The 16625-nt window shown below is 42.0% G+C and overlaps 1 protein-coding gene across 1 annotated transcript in view; it reads right to left on the bottom strand.

Annotated features, from left to right (window-relative positions):
- The window catches only part of LOC124776771 (discoidin domain-containing receptor 2-like), a 783719-nt gene extending 772887 nt beyond the window's left edge, over positions 1-10832 (bottom strand). The window contains exon 1 of the mRNA XM_047251912.1: positions 10714-10832. The gene's annotated coding sequence lies outside the window, so the exon portion shown is untranslated. The remainder of the gene's footprint in view (positions 1-10713) is intronic.
- Between the last annotated feature and the right edge of the window lie 5793 nt (positions 10833-16625).

Raw genomic sequence — 16625 nt, 5'->3', positions numbered from 1 at the left:
CGAAATAAGTAGCGCACTGACAAAGCAAGTTTAACATTTAATGATGTCTGGGACCACATACGTGCCAGCGAGCGCTGTGATTGGTCGACAAACCTCGCTCCGCGCATGCGTAAAAGGTTTCAGCGCATCTAGCGCCGTGAGCCCAAACACAAACGACTCCCGTATTGTTGTGAAACAGTCGATCAGAGAAGCCGCATTCTCCGGCACAAAACTGTGTATGCGTTGTCACTTAGGAACCGCAAAGGCTGCTTGGGGATCACACGAAAAAAAAATAGTGATGAATTTGATTTTCACATTTTTAATCAGTAATTTTCTCATTATTTTACACGATTTGGTGAAAGGTGGCCGCGGACCCCCTAGAAAGAGCCGGCGGACCCCTAAGGGAACCGCGGACCACAGGTTGGGAAGCCCTGATGTAGATTATTTAGATGAATGAAACAGCCCTCAGACGAAACACAGTCTTCTCACAGTGCATTCAGTCATTTCTGTTAGTGAGCAATAGAGCACGTAACAGATGCAGAATTGTCCTTCTCACGTACTTTTCGAAAGATCAACCGTCATTATCACTACAGACTGTACAGCGATGCACCATCGACTTTCTTACACGTTAAATAATTCCAAGAATTTAGCAATCCTGGCAAACCGAGACCATGTGTCAGCTGCGGTCTCGTAAACTTGTCTTTCGTCATACTCCAAGAAGAAGTCATCCACTCTACTGATGGAGCTGGTCTTGGACCAGGGCCAAGATGACAAATCCTTTGTTGCTCAAAGTGTACATCAATATGGTTCCTAACACCGAGTGAAAAATGTGCTGTTGCCACTTCATGTTGTAACCACATAAGGTAACATACGGTATTGAACAGGTCAATGCCCCGCGCTGTCGACACAGCGGTGCCCTCAGTCGTCGTAGTCATACAACGTGGATCCAACACTGCCGACGAATTAATCATCTTGAGGTTGAAGCTCTTTTGTCTGTATTTGCAATAACAATACAATTGTTTTGGGCGGGTTCCGCCTTTAGAAAAAAAAATTGTTTTTTTGTTCCAAACAAAATTGTGTGTTATTAAGAAGGACCCCACTAAAAAATATATGTACTTCCGACGAAGTTGTGCAGTGCGTTAAGGGCACTGCGTGAACGATCCTTTCCTGTCCGCTAGTTCCACATACACAAACCATTATCCTAGTAGCATGGCCAGTACTAGCCAAAAAGTCATACTGTGATAAAAACAGTTCACGTATACTGCCCGCGGTGTTCAGTTCGAATTCGTTTTGTACTTTGCTCCCTGCAAAGTTGATGAGGCATACTGGCTGTACTTTCACCTTCATGTTTGCTTTCGTCTGACTGGCTAATCCTTATTTGAAACTGACCATTCCCGACAGTTGCGAGAGTCTGCTCCTGTCCTCTGTACCTCTCATCACTAAATGCTGGTACGGTTCTGCTGGATGTGCAGACGTCGAAATCGTTCTCGAATTTCGTTCTGGATTGCGCAATTTTCAAAATCATTTCCGAAGGCAGTCAAAGAAAATGACAAGTTTATTTTCTTGAATTCTGTTATAGTACATCAGAGACGTTTATAATGTCTTTCGCAATGTAAACCGTGCGACTGGGTACATAGATTACCAGAACAGGCTCTTATTCCGAAGGAGTAAGGTTCAGACCCCTGTTATGCCATCCAAATTTGAATTTTCTGTTTTCTTTAATCCGACAGAGGCGAATGTCAGGATGGTTTCACTGAATATATTCATTACCAACCTTCTGAACCTGAAATAGCGCTCTGTTGCTAAGAGCCGCGTCGTCCGACAGGGCACTAAACCAAAATCTTCCTTCCTTCCTTCGGTCGTTTTCCACCTAAACTTTTCTTACATAGCGTTTATCGCGTCATACGAGGTCCGATGTTTTCATTATTTGGCAAATGTATTTCATTTTAGCTTTTTGGCAGAGTATCCCTGTCTGAGTGGTCGTCAGTTCACCTGAGGAAGGGAAATTTAATTAATGAATTCTTTGTTCTGTGTGTTATCGTATTTTTATTCTTCTAAATCGTATTTTCGAAGGCAGATATTAGTGACCACCCCAGTGAGAGCGATGGAAACCGCCTGTAAACCACATTCAGGTTGGCCCGTGTACCAAAACAAGTATCGCTATTCCGCCGCGAGGATTCAGTCCAGAACTGACTCCTCCTGGTCCCAGAAGCGAGAGTGCAGCGCGCTACACTATACGACCGCGCCCTATTCCTTGTAGATCGATGAAAGTAAATGGAACATAAAATCAAATTTATGACAGGCAGTTGTTTAAATACACTCAGAGTTGTGTCAACGAGACGTTACTTGTATAAAAACCAAAATATCTTAACAGGACTAGACAGCGAGTTCCCACTGTGGTAACAGACTGGACTCTCATGCGGAAGACGACATTACAAACCTCAGCCTGCTCATCCAGATATAGGATTCTGTTGTTTCCTTAAATCAATTAAAGAAATAAGAGGAAAGGTTTTGGCCAATTTTTCCCCAGGTTTCCTGTGTCAGAAACTGTGATCCATCTCTAATGACCAGTTCATCGACCGACCGTTTAGCTTTAATATTTCTACTTTTCTTCCATATTGACAGAACTATTTATTAGCTTAAATGGTTCGACAGTTTCGCTAGTCTTCGAGCATGAGGAACGGACTGAAGATAGCGTAGGTATGGGTGCCAAAGAGCCATTCACTGAACTGAATGGAAGAACTGAGGAACTACGTTTCGTTTATCGTTCCCTTAAGGTCGGCCTCGTTCGCACCTCTGACTCATTCGATCAGTCTTGTTCTTTGACAGTTGCTCCCTCATTCCGGGTTCAGGTTCCACCAATTGCGTACATTACCGAGACAGGGTTCGTTCACTGCATTCGCCGTTTCTTGCTCACTTTCAAATAGTTCAAGAAACCTCGCCTTCTTGAGATGAGCCGTTTTGCATCTATGGTGAATAATTAATAACTTTATTATAATTATAAATTAAACTTAAAACAAGAAGACCTGAATGACAGGAACTCACTTTTGGACATGTGGCCCATAACTTCGACTATAGCTTCCAAAAAAACTATTTATCAATGGCAAGGTTGAAGTTTCGATGTACACATTCTATGAGCTGTTAAAAATAAAATTTGAGAATGAAATTGGATGTCTTTGTCAAAGCAGTGTCCTATACTATTTTCACTTTTTCGCCTCCATAATACAGCTGATAGTCATCCGAAGGGATTAGAGAGCAGTCGGACAACTTGGAGTCAATTCGTTTCCTCTAGTCGACAACTACGTAGTTCCACAGTACACTTGCACTGAACGTGATCGCCACGCTAGCCTTTTGCAGTCCAGTAAGTCAGCCATGGCCGAGCAGTTTATTCTGCCATGGAAAACGTCTCGTCTACAAAATCCATCTGAGATTCAGTTATCAAGCAGTCTGTGGAAACATATTTGGCGGAAGGTCTCATTAATCGTGATTGCAGCAATAACTGGATCCCGGTGATTTCTTTCATATCTCGAAAACATTTCTCGACTAAACACACTTGTAGCGACAAATGATTTTATTATGTTGACACCTGAATTACGTGGGCCCTCATTGTGACAGGGGGCACGTATGCAGTATTACCGTTACGCATGCGTCTGCCCGTCTCAGATGGAGCAGTATTCTGAGAGGGCGTTAAATTCGACAGAAGACGCTCATGAAGCGGTAATTGCGGAGCTACGCCACTGCATCTGGTTTTGATAAAACCTAGAAATCTGCACCAGCAACACCTCTGCGCCTATTTTTGGTAAAACATAGCAACGTGCACCAGCAGTCTCTTGTGTAACACACACACACACACACACACACACACACACACACACGCACACACACACACACACACACACACACACACACACTTCCAGATGGTTGAATGGTTGTCAACCGAAATATTGTGGCAAGACGTCGACATAATTCGGCTCTAATACCGAAGCTTAAGTTCGACGGATAAACGACATTTATCCAAGTACTTCAAAAATTTTTAACGTTGTCTTTTATATTACCTATCGCCTATGTCCCAGGAGAAATGATCGATACTGAGGTATGTGACAGGAACGATCATTCGTAGCAAAAAGTCTAGTAAACACGAGCTCCAAAATGAATAGCTTAAGAGCAATAAACACGTCTACATCTTCGATACTGTGAAACAAATCTCTTCTACAGCAAGCTCTTTGCTTTCTGGGTTTTGACAGGTGGTAGTGTGGATGAAAACAAGAAATACATGAGCAGTAATGGGTTGTAAACTGCATACCTTGACAGATATGAGCATTTTTTCATCTTTGATACTGTGAATTAATGTCGACGAGTGACAATTTGTCTTATATCTGAATATTCATCATGCCTGCCGGGATATCCGGTATGTAGTTCTTCTTTCTTAATGAAATACGTGTCACGAGAGGATTTAAACATGTCATTAGAGATATATAATGAATTTTCGTTTTAAAATTAATGCACGGGCATGCGTAGAGGAGGGATCGGCGGTCACACCATAAAAAACGCGGAAATTGCATCTTATCTTGTGACGCAGAAGATGTGCAGAATCTGTTTCAAGTAAGGCGGAACATCCAACGGTTACTGAACAGTTTGTTGTTACATCTCAAAACTGTTTCTCTCTTCCCACGAAGCTAATGAATTATTGTACGACTCTGTTATTGGGCGCACTACTTCTAGTTTCCCCTTTCGACTTTTCTGGAAACCTACACGGCATAAAAATTAGATGAAACAGATATGGTGTGAGGAAAGATGTTAAAGGATCCAAAAAATAAGCGGTCATCAATGAACTAGTTCCGTAGTTTCCCCGCCTCTATACCGGACGTATATTCCAAAGTAAATAAATACATATTTAGAAGACTTCTGTTCGATGTCTGCCTCAGTCTCGCATTCTTTTTTCTAACAAACAATAATAGGTACTCCCGTTGGAGACAAGGAGAAAGGACACAGATCTGATAACGAGAAAAAAAATAGTGGCACCGAGCAGAATGTCAACAAACCCTACAATAAGATACGCGGAGCCCAGCGCAGCCCAACTCACGAGATATTTCTGTAAACGGCATTTCTGAATGTCGCGCATGCTATCGACGCTCGAAAAACAGAGTTCCGTGCCAGGAAGCCGTAACACTCCCAGTCAATAAACTGCATGCTGCCGATGGCACGCCAGCTCGCTGCCGCCGCGCCGAGGGCCGAGCCGAACCGTATCACGCGGACGACCACCTCACCCTTTGTCGCCTAACATACCGACTGCATTCCACGGTTACGCTCCCAAATAAGAATTTATTGCAGTGACTAGTTTCTGATAAAGCTGCAGAGAGTGTATATGAACAGAAATATTCTCTCGTTATTTCTTTCGTTTTTCGTTTCCGTTTTACAGTGTCGCTTTCCCAAAAGTGCTCTCCCTACTTTGGAGACCACGGTACGCACTGACAAAGCAACATCTACAAGTATAGAAATAACGTAGGCTTCCGAGACCACCGTCACAATCAGAATTCGTTTGGGTCTGTGATCGCATTGTCAGTGTATAAGACTTCCAACGTTTCGGCCACTACTGCAAGTGGCTGAAGAAGTTTTACACATTGACAATGCAATCACTTGGAGTAGTGGTCGAAACGTCGGAAGGCTTACACAACGACAGTGCGATCACAGACACAAAAGAATTTTATTGACTGTCTACAAGTGTACGAGTAATTATGTGGTCGTCAGTACAAGTAACTGCAGCTGAAATATGGCTAGGGAAATAATGAAGACCAATGACATAACCGTGTAGAATTTACAGGCTTTCCTACTTTGGGAGGCGAACCAACAAATCTTTGATAGCCAAAATTAGCTTTTTGAGATATCTTACCATACCTGGGATTGGCAGGTAGTGACGTACCTGTACACATCTGTAAAATACTTATGTTTTATGTTTTACAAAAGCTATTTCCTTCTGAATTTTTTGAGGATTCCCTTGTATCATAAAGAACTTAATCTAGTCTTTTCCAGTAAGTAGTACAGACACAAGTCCCGATTTTTTGTGCATTACCATGTTACTACAGAATATGTATAATTATCGTTCATTACTATCATACAACGCTTTATTATTATTATTATTATTATTATTAGTAGTAGTAGTAGTAGTAGTAGTAGTAATAGAGGAGGTCGTTTTTATGGTCCCTATGGTATATTAATAATCTTTCCGCTTAAGCACCTCGCGCACGCGTCACTGCTTTCTCAATGTACGACATGATGCAAACTTTTCTCCTAACTCGAGTTATCCCTATATTGTTGTAATCTGTATTAATTGTCCTGGCTACCTTAGAAAATGGTGCCCCTACCCTATTCATTCTTCAAGCAACTACTTCCCATAAATTTGAATCGTCTCACGTTCTAATACTTCTAAAATTTATATTTAATTCCTCCCTTAATCTCGAACATCCGAATACGAACGTTCTTCACTTTTCCCACGCAATGCGTCCTCTGACAAGTTGCTGTTTTGGAAAATATAAACATTTCATACAATCTATATTTACATACACACACTGCAAACTACTGTGAAGTGCACGGCAGAGAGCGCTTTCATTTGTTGAAGAATGTTCTATTTGTCTGTACCGATTCGCTCCCGTTGTCTTCCTTGCTGTGACCACCTCCTACAACGCTGGTCACCCAACGGTTCTACGGTATCTTTCATTTTCACTAACCCGGTATTCCATGTACAAGTTCAATAACGTAGACCCCAGTCCAGTCCCGTGACACGTATCTTCCTTGATTTCCCAAATTCAGATAACTTTCTAAACCCGTCCGTAGTCCATTCCTTCAGCTAAAAGTTATTTTGACTTTTTTCCCCAAGAAACACGCACATCTATAGCGTTTTATATAATTCATTTGCGTATCTGTTGTTGCACTACTGCCATCTCCTTTATTATTTCCACTAAACCAACTAGGACTGATTACTGCAAATGGTAGATGGTAAGGAATTTATCATGACGTTTCATTAAACTGTGAAACAGGTATGAGATTCCGATTACTTACACCGGAACACTGCTGATTCGGAATTCATCAGTTTGTTAATTTCGAGCATGGTTTAAAAGTTAGCAATGCATTATTTAAAATTTGTGCAGTAGGCTTCACGGTCTAAGTAAATATAGTTTACGTTACTCAAACCACATCTCTCAGCGTAGGTGTAAACTCTTGCGTAGCTTTTTATTAACCTGAATATTTATCGTGAGCTTCTCTTAGTCACTTTTATTTCTGTGCTGGCATACAGGTTTAAGACGCAAACCTAGTATAGTGTGTATCTGTACGCAAATGGGGGAACCAAGTTTTTCCAAAAGTCGTATTCGAATATTTTAAATTAAATATACAATCGCATCCCATTAAGCAGTAGCAGAAAATGTAAGGGAGAGCAGTATTATTTTGGATATGTATAGTGTTAGTAGTGCTATAATTCTTGATGGACATGACTAATTACGTGGTTAGTACGGCCTTGATAATGCTACCATTTGTCTTAGCGATGATTCATTTCGTGCCATATATACATCTGCAGTAAACAAAAGATGTGATTACTTAACTGTCGCAGTTTCTGTTTAGAATAGTAAACATTTTATGTTTTCCAGAACAGTAGTAGAAATGTTTGAGTTAAATGATGTCTTAATTACATTCGAACTTGAAAATCTTAAGAGCTCCTGTCTGGGATCGATCCCATAGCCTCACGGTGGTTATTTTGTGTGATGTATGCCCGATAACTAACGTACGGATAAAAGAAAATCAGGATAATTCGTTTAGATTCTTTGAGGTAGTATCATGTAACCTGTAAGCCTACTAGACATGCCAAAAATGAAAGGAAACTGTTCGCATTGGTCTTGAACTATTTATCGTACCACTTTCCATTTGAGCCGTTCTCACACAATAAGAAATCATTAGGCTAATAGTTCGTCAGTAATTCAGCAAGTTTCTCTCTTTTTAGGTAGATCTGTATTGTTTTGAAAGTATAAATTATAGCTCTAACTTTCCGAGAAAGCCAAACATACGAAAAACTTCTGCTGATTATTATATATTTCACTCGAAAGTTATAGTGTGTAGCGTAGTGTACAGAGCTAAATTTCTATTGTATACAGCATTTTAGAACAAATGGCATGCCACCGATATTGGATTTTATGTTCTCAGCTGTCAGACAATCCAACATTCCTGTATCAGTTACGTAGTTCCTTCTAAATCTGCTACCACTATTATGTCTCTCACTTACGCTCGGCGCTTCCGAGCTTAACCCACCTTTATGCTCAAGTCGTTAGGTCGTGGAGAGCAGTGGCTCTCGAAGCGACCCCAGGCTGATGATGAGAACTATGGTAATTTCTCTGCGCACGAGGCATCGACGACCTTCATTCATCTGACGGATATGATAAACTCTACGTTTCCCTTGCTTTCTAGGGGAGAATTAGGTGATGAACTGGCTCTGTCACCCACCTTCCCGATTGGTTTCATGTCAATGTGCAACAACACAGAAGAACAACACAGGATTCGACGCACCCTTTTCGTAGTTAAGTACACCAGTTACACATACTAGTCAACAGGGATCGGAATTACTAATACATATTGTTCATAAGGAACTTATGAAATCAGCAGTACTTTGAGTAAATGATCTTAACGCTGTCGTAAGGAGCAAATATGCTCAAACGTCATCTTCCTCAGCCTTTCGAATCAATCCCGCGATACGTATTGGTAAGCAACGGTCTCTTCCATGTCCAAGGCATACTGTATGTCAATATGGCAGAGAGTGGCGTTACATTGAGGCACAGCTAAAGACGTCTGGCTACTTTTAGAAACATTTAAGCCCCTGTCACAGCGATAGCAGATGGTTCTAACGATCTTTGACGAGAGAATCTAAGCCTTATACGAAAGTGTAAATGACCTACTTTTGTTCTCCATTTGGCACAATGGCCTACACACACCTACCTATCCCCTATTAAGTTAATGTCGTTACTCAAAGAGGAAATATTAGTACCATAAATAACAAAAGGGGGCTCTGGCAAACAATTATTTTTTTTAAAGGCATGCTTACGGTGATATTACTTAAAATGTTTTTCATCTGCGAAATACTATATTCCACTACTTTCTATAATAGAATCTGGAGCCAAGACTAAAATTAAAATGACAACGAAGTAATTATTGTAGCTGAAATAAAAAGTGTAGCTAAAGTGAAACATGATGATAGCGAAACACTAAATTCACAACAAATCGTAAATTTCTCACTTAGTTTACTTATATACACATATGATTTTATATGATGAACTTATACAGCGAATAGCGTCCAACAAATATCAAATGGAAAAATCGATACACATGCGAAGCCATGTTAAAATTAGCTCTTTAGAAAGTAAGTGTCAGTTGCACCAAGCTTAGTTGTTAAATTGAAACAATGACGAAAGTAAGTGCCAACTGTACCACGCTTAGTTGTTAAATGGAAACGATGACGAACTACGAGTACATCAGTCGCCATGACATTCAAGCTGCCTCAATACCTGATGGTTTTGTCGGGCTTGGTGGGATTATAGAGGTAAAACAAAAATATGTTTTGTGCTCGTTCTGTTTAACAGTACTGAGGTACATTCCCATTAAATGGAACCTACTGGCGCCATTACTACATACACTCGTCGTAACAGTGCCATCCAAAGTTCAGTTTATCATCTCATTAACAGTAACGTTGTGGAAATGATGTGAGATTATGCTCTCCTACATCACCCTACTTTTTCTCTCCATTCTGGTATAATGCCTCAACAATCTTATTCTGCTAGATATTTTTGTCCTTTTTTTGAGAATGTTTAATGTTATTAAATGTGATTTCGTCACAGAGCCACTGTGATATAGATGTTGGAAACTGCAGTATTTGTACCTGTCTTCAATCGCAAGTGTTCCTCATTTGTCTTAAAACATGCCGTATGGTCTTGCCCCTTTTTTCTTGTCCATGTCTTCCACGTGTTCCTCTCCTCGTTGAGTCCGCAAGGAACCTCCTCATTTCTTGTTATTCCACGTAATTTACTTAAACGTAACAGATGAGAAAGCTTTCACTTGATAATTAGAATAATATCGTCTTATGGCATAAAAATACCTATCATTCTTGTTCTTCCTTTGACACAAACGAATTATTCAAGTGAACAAATAGCGGGCGACACACAGAGGCAAAAATCCTTAGATTTCTTGTGCCTTAGTTTTGACAGATTTTTATCATGTTTTATATACAGATCTATTGACACAAGTATGTTGTCCTTCGACTGTATCACTTTACTGCTGATGTAGTTTTCCCATTATATGCACATGTTATTGTCATTAACTTCTAATCAGGATGTACTGTATGCGCACACGCATACCGACTCTCTTGAGTCTTCCAGATCGATGTGAAGGTGACCATTATTGGTGAAAACTGGTTATAAAACGAAAATAAAATCTCTTTCGATCAAATATTGTTACAATCATAAAAATTTCTGTTTGTTGCATTCGCCATATATTATGAACTGCTTGCTAACTGTGCTGGTAAAAACATACGTTGACCAGTGTCCTGCCCATTATCTCTAAGCTGCTTACAGATGGAACAGGAAAAGAAAATAAACGATAAAAAAGAACAAAACCAAAACAGGTGGTGTTGTGCCGCGGATGAAGGACTTGCGAGGTACTCGTCACAGAAGGAAGCGCAAGTCTGCTGGCAAACGCGCTTACCCTTGAGCAGCGGCTCAGCTGAGCGCGGGGGCCTGCGACGGCGACGTCTGCGCAGCCCGTGGCATGTCACTCAGCGACCCGCACCGCACAGTAGGGGCGCACGCTACGCTACGCTACGGAGCGCCGCTCGCACAGCCACCACAACAGACCGGACAGGACGCGCGCCCGCGCCACACTGCGACGGCGAGGCCGCCGCCAGCGCCTTCTGCCGGCCGGCCGCCGCAACTAGCGCCGCCGCCGAGCGTGACCAGCGGCGTGGACGTGGAGGGCTTCCCCACGGCGGACGTCCTCAATAGGCAAGCGTAATTGCGGCAGCTCCTGCCTTCGCGAAGCCAACCGCAGCTCACATGTCTGAACGCCACTGTCAAGAGCTGGGTTTAATGCCTATTAGTTTCCAAAGGGATAAGTTCAAACTTCCCACGTGACACTGTAATGTAGCCTGGTCATCGTGATACCGCAGTCTAAAGCCGTCGGCACACGGGCAGTGCTGTCGAACGTCAACGTCGAGCGTGCTAAGTTCAGCGTGCTGCTGAACGCTCAGGAACGATGCGACTTGTGCATACAGTACATGGGCCCCAACATGGTACACGCAATCACAACGCACTCCAGCGGCAGTTGTGGAAAGATTCTAGTTCGTAAATCACACTGCCGGGTGCACGTGAAATTACCACGTTAGCTCTATTAAAACGCACATTTCCTAAGCAGAAAGATTATTAATATACCATAGGGACCATAAAAACAATCTCCTCTATTACTACTACTACTACTACTACTAATTATAATAATAATAATAAAAGGGAAGTACCATGTCCAATCTATAAGGACACAGGCTTACAAAAGTTCCATTACCAACAGTGCGATACAAATTTGCAATACTTCTCCACATAAGACAAACATTATTTCATCATTCCCACATTTTAGTAAAACCCCAAGGTAAGCCTTACTTGATCACTGCTCCTACCCAGTAACAGAATCTTTGCAACAAGCGTAAAAGGAAAAGGAGCAAAATATCTTTATACAAGTAGCGCAAGCTGTCGTATAGATTAAGCCAATCGAACAAAGTCACTCCTCAAATAAGGTGAACTTATATTCACATAACATTATATATTATAGTATATACTTATATTAAACTAATAATGAAGTATCAGAACATAAAAAACGCAAACGTTAGGGAAAAAAAATTGGAAGTGTCCAGTCGCGAACCACTGCGAAAAGATACTACGTCATACGTTTCTGTAACGCTACTCACTCCCTTAACCCAACAACACGCCAGTGTCACTCACTCACAGCATCTTAGTGCTTGCTCAAAACCTTAATCGTAGATATGTTACTAATTGAAATTTAATTATAACAAATTGTACCAAGAACAATGCGTTTTGGGTGGATCTTCAGTGTGTCGCTGCCTTCAAATAGCATACTCTCAGAATACGCGAGTTTGCCACGGATATGATGTTTCTCATTATTGTATTGGAACAAATCACACAGTTTACAACGGGTTTTCCAGTGACTCTCACTTTGACGTCTGGGCTTGAAATGATTGCCAATATGGTGCCTCACAACTCTGTACTGAAGGGAGACGGCGTGCGTGTGGCGTAGGTGGCGTTCTGCCATCTCATTGGTCAACGCTCAGACGCGCGCTCAGAATATCTGGCATGCTAGATATTGCTCTGCAAGTTCCGAAAGACTCCCGAACGTGATATTCCACGATATGACGTCAGAAACTGGGCACGCTCAATGCTGAACGTTCGGTTGCACGGTCCGTGTGACGACGGCTTAAGGCTCCCCATATAAGGAGCGACTCTTATGAAACCCGTTGACGGTACAAGTTGGTAAACGGTTTACGGCGAATCACTTCCTGCGTTGTTAAATAGGGATCTGCAAACAGCGTGACTGCTGAAAGACCCGCCAGTAAATCGCTTACGACGCGTTGCCAACAACTTGGCGTACGCCTTGCCAAGCGATCTGAGTTACTTAGTGTCCTCGAACACAGCTATGTATTGGTTTAATATGAAAATATATGAGCAGTATGTGAACATCAGTTTTGTACGGGAGGAGCAAAAAGTCCCATTTTGCACAACTACAAATTCCTAGACTGTTTCAAGGCAGGTAACAGAAAACGCGTGTTGTGAGGTGCGACAAATATATCATACGACAAGCATGTAGTTGAACGTGCAACTACTGCTTAAAATACAATTACAGGTGTATCAGTGGAAATACACGTACAATTATGTGAACCATACCGAAAGCACACTTCTGCGTGACTAACAACCTGTGTCGTTCAGTAAAATTACATTGTCAAGGGGAGACAGTGAAAACGGTGGGAAAACGAGAGGAATGTCACAAGTCTCTCATACGTGTGTTCACATACGATTGATATGACGAGCACAAACAACCACTACAAAGCGCGTACATAAATTTTTAAAAATCGGTTTTTAAAATAAAAGTAACGCTGTATTATGGTGGAAGAAATCAACTGTGCGAAATCGTTGCAATACTGTTCAATCGTTCTACAAAAATTACGCTGCAGTAAATATTGTAAGCAGCAACAAGGTTTTTTAGAAAGGATTTTATTGTACCTTTACTATATTGGGACTGAGCCCATCGTCAGTCACAAATGTTAAACTTGCCAAGAAATCGGCGTTACCGCCTGGGGATGGGTTCACTCTCAAAACCAATAACGGTGCAATAAAAGCATTACTAAAAAACTTGCGGCTGGTTCGAGTACTTCCTGCCATGTAATTTACAGCTGCGGCGTTCTCAGTTTATAATGGACAGAATAATATTATATAAAGTGCTATGAGTTTCGAACATGTCTGTTGTAGCTCCGTGGCTGCTAAAACAGTTTGCAGTATATGTTTATTTGGATATCCAGATATTTCTTCTTTTTCTCCCCCGTGTGTATTAATAACAGTGAACCACATCTTCCCCTGAGCTCGAATCTGTACTCGACATCGAGTGCAGCCAAAAGATGTTCGAATGTGATAAAGAACATTTCCTCTCATGCACGCACGCACACAGCAACTGCAGTTTTCTAATTTCAAAGTTGCGCCGGGCCAACAGGTAGTTGGCAATCAGTTGTATCACCTACCCATTGTGTTTCTTTTCAATCGCTCGTGTGTGAGCGGCGATATTGCCTTGTAATACAGGTAATGGGACAGAACCTTGCTCAAAAACTGTAGTAGTTTCATAGATTAATTACTGTCTTTTGCAATTGTGATGAAAGTTTTATTTAAAGGCTACCAAATTTCTCAATGTTTAGGTTTCCTAAGAACCATCAGTAGTGCAAACCATAGCTTTACAGCAATTAAAGTCCCGAATTTCTTATAATTTACAGTTGTTTACTGAAAAATTCGCAATATTTTTAAGAACAAGAAATAGACAGTGAACAACGAAACATACGACGACATTCAGGAATACTTCGTATATCCACGCCATAACGTAAATTTTTGTTCGTTGTACTTCCAGACAAACCTGTTTATCAGTGCACAAAGAAATAGAAAACTGCTATGGAATGGGGCATCTAAATTACACTACTGATCATTAGAATTGCTACACCAAGCAGAAATGCAGATGATAAACGGGTATTCATTGGACAAATATACTAGAACTGAAATTTGATTGCATTTTCACGCAATTTGGGTGCATAGATCCTGAGAAATCTGTACCCAGAACAACCACATCTGGTCGTAATAACGGCCTTGATACGCCTGGGGATTGAGTCAAACAGAGCTTGGATGGCGTGTACAGGTACAGCTGCCCATGCAGTTTCAACACGATACCACAGTTCATCAAGAGTAGTGACTGGCGTATTGTGACGAGCCAGTTGCTCGGACACCATTGACCAGACGTTTCCAATTGGTGAGAAATCTGGTGAATTTGCTGGCCAGGGCAGCAGTCGAACATTTTCTGTATCCAGAAAGACTCGTACACGACCTGCAACATGCGGTCGTGCATTATCCTGCTGAAATGTAGTGTTTCGTAGGGACTGAATGAAGGGTAGAGCCACGGGTCGTAACACACCTGAAATGAAACGTCCACTGTTCAAAGTGCCGTCAATGCGAACAAGGGGTGACCGAGACGTGTAACCAGCGTCACCTCATACCATCACGCCGAGTGATACGCCAGTATGGCGATGACGAATACACGCTTCCAATATGCGCTCACCGCGATGTCACCAAAGACGGATACGACCATCATGATCCTGTAAGCAGAACCTGGATTCATCAGAAAAAAATGAGGTTTTGCCATTCGTGCACCTAGGTTCGTCGTTAAGTACACCATCGCAGGCGCTCCTGTCAGTGAAGAAGCGTCAAGTGTAACCGCAGCCCTGGTCTCCGAGTTGATAGTCCATGCTGCTGCAAATGTCGTCGAACTGTTTGTGCTGATGGTTGTTGTCTTGCAAACGTCGCCATCTGTTGACTCAGGGATCGAGATGTGGCAGCACGATCCATTACTGCCATGCGGATAAGATGCCTGTCATCTCGACTGCTAGTGATACGAGGCCGTTGGGATCCAGCACGGCGTTCCGTATTACCCTCCTGAATCCACCGATTCCATATTCTGCCAACAGTCATTGGATCGCGACCAACGCGAGCAGCAGTGTCGCGATACGATAAACCGCAATCGCGATAGGCTACAATCCGACCTTTATCAAAGTCGGAAACGTAATGGTACGCATTTCTCCTCCTTACACGAGGCATCAGCACAACGTTTCACCAGGCAACGCCGGTCAACTGCTGTCTGTGTATGAGAAATCGGTTGGAAACTTTCCTCACGTCAGCACGTTGTACGTGTCGCCACCGGTGCCAACCTTGTGTGACTGCTCTGAAAGGCTAATCATTTGCATATCACAGCATCTTCATCCTTCCGGTTAAATTTCGCGTCTGTAGCAGGTCATCTTCGTGGAGTAGCAATTTTAATGGCCAGTAGTGTATTTAACGTACCGTGCAAGACAGCGTTACCGCAAGAAAGGTGTACCATAAAGGCAACCAGGAGGGAGGCGGACCTGGCGAATTATTTGCGTAGTCTGCAATCTGCTGAACTGCTCGCAGACGAAAGAATTGTAATGCGGAAAAAAACTAGAAACCAATATTTCTTTATTTATTCATCCCTTTTTACGAGCTTCGGCACTAGCCTTCATTAGAATATCTGTAATTATAAAGAAATGTATACATATGTAATAGAAAAGAGTGGAAATACTTAGAGCTATCACGTAAAAATCAGGAGGTACGTGAAATAATTACAGATGAGACACATGTAGCAAATGGGACCTTACTATACATGTAGACTAGAAACATCCAAAATTTTACAATAGATTACCTTTCTTGGTTCAGATAAAAACCAGAGAATTACATGGTTACATGGTCGACTTGTAGCGAACATGAGCGGACTGACAATTTAGATTATGAATACAGAGTGCATGGCCAGTAGGTAGTGTTACAGTACATTTACGCTGACAGCAAGCGCCACCCAAGAAGAAAAGGAGCAACACAGCTGACTATTTATTACTGTAAAATAAGGTGTCAGTGGCAATGGATAATCTACATCTACATCTACGTCCATACTCCGCAAGCCACCTGACGGTGTGTGGCGGAGGGTACCTTCAGTACCTCTGTCGGTTCTCCCTTCTATTCCAGTCTCGTATTGTTCGTGGAAAGAAGGACTGTCGGTATGCCTCTGTGTGGGCTCTAATCTCTCTGGTTTTATCCTCATGGTCTCTTCGCGAGATATACGTAGGAGGGAGCAATATACTGCTTGACTCTTCGGTGAAGGTATGTTCTCGAAACTTCAATAAAAGCCCGTACCGAGCTACTGAGCGTCTCTCCTGCAGAGTCTTCCACTGGAGTTTATCTATCATCTCCGTAACGCTTTCGCGATTACTAAATGATCCTGTAACGAAACGCGCTGCTCTC

This window comes from Schistocerca piceifrons, chromosome 1 (assembly GCF_021461385.2).
Source record: "Schistocerca piceifrons isolate TAMUIC-IGC-003096 chromosome 1, iqSchPice1.1, whole genome shotgun sequence".
NCBI lineage: Eukaryota > Metazoa > Arthropoda > Insecta > Orthoptera > Acrididae > Schistocerca > Schistocerca piceifrons.
Note: the sequence above shows the minus strand (reverse complement) of the source record. Positions and strands in the feature narration are given on the sequence as shown.